We start from the raw sequence: 3,642 nt of genomic DNA, 5'->3' as shown, positions 1-3,642 counted from the left end.
TCAAAAGTGGCCAGCAAATGAGCCCATAATAAACTATTCCATAATTACCGTAATCTCTTATTTGTTTTACTCATGTCACTTGTCCGCTTCAGCTGAATCTACTACAGCATTCTCAAAGAAACAAACATTAGCAATACACATTGACTGTGGTCAGACGGAGGTCAGACACAGGTCAACAGATTCTAGAGGTGCCATAAAACACCATAAAGTTAACACTCGCTGTGGAAAAAGTAACACTGGTCTCATCACAGTATGTCTCAAACTATATTAATTTCTCCATCAACATATAGCCTGTAACTACAGTTTTCTTCACACATAAACCCAGAAATCTTGTAGTAGAGAAACATTAGCCAGTATTCCTATAAATCACATGATCAAACACATGAAGAACCGTAATGCTGTAAAAACGAAAATGCAAATGTTAGCGCTTGCGCAGGCGTATGCATACTTTGTCATAGTTATCTCTGTGAGCACACAAGCTAGTGAATGACACACACATAGTAAATTCACAGACACAGAAAATGGCATTTAAAATGTTAAATCATCACGCAACCTCGAGTGTTGCTGTCATCTTTCTGCTCCTGTAAAGGGAAGCACACACAGACTCATCTGCACCCCTGCCAGGCGGGGGTCAACTTCACACAGTCGTGTTACATCAGTAAAGTCTTGTCAACTTTTGTCAGCTTTTACCAGTCAGTCAGTTTGTTTTCCTTTCACTCACTCATTCATGCATTCATTCTTTCTTTCTTTGCTGATAGTGGAACCTATCGTCGCATTTAGTTTCCACTCTCAGCAAAATGACGTCATTTCAAAAAGAAAAAGAAGAACTTTAGTTTGGATTACATCGCTGAATCCTTTTGGACTGGGACTGTCATTTAATAATTGTCCCAAATAAGTGGCTTTCTCCAGAGTCCATTTAAATGTGGAGAACTCACTTGGCACAATTTTCTCGACGACGTGTAGCGCTTTTAATTCCCGACTTGCAGATCTGCTTAAAGAACAGAGATTATCAAACAAAACTTTCAGTGCACTGTGAAAGTATCAAAATAAAAAGGCCTTGTTAAGTCATGACACAAACTCCTCATCTCAGGAGGGTAAATCATACCATTAGCATGGTTTATCATACCATCATACTAATCGGCAGGCTCGACTTCACAACAGAAGAAGAAAAATCATCAGCTAGATTCACTCCAAATCAACCATCAGCTGCACAAAACAACATAACCTTAATGCCTTATTAGCTATGAGTTTAATCCCCAGGTCTGTGCTCTTCACTCATTTAGGTCACAGATCTATTTTATTCAATTTACCTTTTTCCTTCATCATAAAACATGTGACATGCTGTCATGCACTTCACAAAAGACGTTTGTTCTGACGTATTCAGAGTTGTGTATCTAAATACAGGAATCACTCGCACATCAAAGCAGGAAACTCAGTGTTTTAGAGTCTCTACTCAACACAGAACAAACTCCAACACATCTCATTCACTCGTGCTAGAATTCAGTCACCTTTCATTAATCTAAAACCAATCAACTAATTTGCATATCAGCTATTAACCCACTAAGTTGACAGGACGACAGAAAAGCATGTTCAAAATAGTATCACAAAAGACAATTTCCCTCATACAGTAAATTACTTATGCTGCCTCAATCAAGCAGGAAGCTTCTCCCAATTTACCATTTTAACACTAAATTTATTGTCTGATCACTGGTTGGTCAAACCAGGATCTTTTTTTTTTTTTCCACAAAAGTTAAATTGTTGTCCTGCAACTTGGAGAGTCAATTTTTTTTCTTTAGGATAAATTCAGCATTTGATAACAAGTGTCTGCTAAATTGACACTATTGTAACACTGATGAAAGATAACAAGCTAATTTTCATTACATGTGTTTGTGTTATTAGGCAGGTCTAATGCATGTCTGTGGAGCTGCATCTCCAGCAGAGCATGTTCTTAAAGCTGCCTTTCCTACACATTTCTCTGCTATTATTTAATCATTTCTTAACTAATGTGCTATGAGTCTTCATGAGTCATTTTGTGTTTGGAATTGTTAGTAGGGTTAATGCATGTTCTGCTTGTGTGTGTGTGATTTTGTATATGTTTCTATTTTCGCAATGTTTCAGACTCCGTCTCAATTTTCCAACTTAAGCAGTCAGTTTTCTTTTCCCCAGGTTTGCTAACCCAAATTTTGATTTCCCACATTAAATAATTCCTATGTGTTCTCACCTAGTCTTCTCACTCTGTTGTCCTCTCCCACTTCAACAGTCCAATAGCCGGCAGTTCTCCTTCAGCTTTGTCCTGTGTCCCACTGTCTCTTCTTGCCATTTTACTCCACAGGTGGCAAATGTCAAACTCCAACTGTTCAGTTCTCCTCAAACGTTTTCTTCACATGCACAGTGAAGTCACAGCCACTCTCACTATTGTCCTCTGATGCGGTTGACTTCGTGCTAGTGGCTGAAGTGCTGCTGCTGCTGCCTTCCTGGGCGACTTCTTAGCAGCTGCTGCCGGTTTCTTGGCTTTGGCCGCGGCGGGCGTCTTAGCTTTGGTCTCAGTAACCCTGTTCATCTTGAAGGATCCGGAGGCCCCGGTACCCTTGGTCTGCACCAGAGTGCCCTTCGCCACCAGACTCTTGATGGCGGTCTTGACACGGGCCTTGTTCTTGTCCACATCGTAGCCTCCGGCAGCCAGAGCCTTCTTGAGAGCGGCCACGGCTTTCACAATCAGCTCGCCCACGCTGAGGCCGACCTTCTTGGGCTTGGAAGTCATAGTCTTCTTCTTCTTGGCCTGAACCTCGGCGCAGGGCGTGTTTATGATGGAGCCTTTCCCACCACAGCGCTGGCACGTTGAACGCATCATGAAGGGTCCATTTCTTTCATGTCGCTAGCCAGCATGCTAGCTGCATGTGGCTTGCCCGAGTCACTCAGTCCTTTTTGAGCATTTCAACATGCTGCCACCGCCATCTTGCTCGCCCCTCCGTGGAATTCATCCAATCAGACAGGAAGATGGGTTTGCTTTCTTCTGCTGCTGCTGTTTATCCACATTGCTGCTGCTTTGCTGGGACTTTTTGTGCTCAGGACTTGCTGCTGTCTCTTTATCATGGAGCTGCATTCCTTATCTTCAGGGAGGAGTGAGCTCGCTTGTGAGGTTGAGAAACACATGGCACTGTAAATAAGTCAGCCAGAAACTTGGCCTGCATGTTTCCAATGATGTTAAACTATAACTTTCTTCCGACCGCTGCATGTGGAAAATTGATTCAGGTCTGCTTTTCACCTGAAAGTGACAAACTAAGACATTTCATTATTATCATCACTGCTTAATCAACACACATCTCTCTCTCTCTCTCTCTGTTTTTGTGAACAGTCTTTTCTTAAAAGCAGAAAATGAAATTGTAGATGTTTTTGGCTGATCAACACAAAACCTTTTTCCTATGATTTTTCTTTTTCATCTACAATATAAGTTCATTCTCTTTTTCACCCTTTTTTTTCTTCTTCTTTACAATAGCTGGTGATCTGCAGAATCACCGCTCTCACTCACGATCAAAGGCAATTACTTTTACACAGCGCACAAAAACACTGTGACGTCAGACACATTCACACTCACTTTGTCATCTGCAAAAATAAATCACATGGCTGATGATATGTGCCATG

General features: G+C 41.5%; 1 pseudogene; it reads right to left on the bottom strand.

Moving 5' to 3' along the window:
* Window positions 1-1,469: 1,469 nt before the first annotated feature.
* On the bottom strand, window positions 1,470-3,374 carry LOC146682260 (histone H1 pseudogene; annotated as a pseudogene).
* Window positions 3,375-3,642: the final 268 nt, after the last annotated feature.

This window comes from Copadichromis virginalis, linkage group LG23 (genome assembly GCF_057382275.1).
Source record: "Copadichromis virginalis isolate Kocher_CV1m ecotype Utaka linkage group LG23, C_Virginalis_male_GT1.1, whole genome shotgun sequence".
NCBI lineage: Eukaryota > Metazoa > Chordata > Actinopteri > Cichliformes > Cichlidae > Copadichromis > Copadichromis virginalis.
The sequence above is the reverse complement of the archived record's forward strand: the minus strand, read 5'-3'. Positions and strand labels throughout refer to the sequence as shown.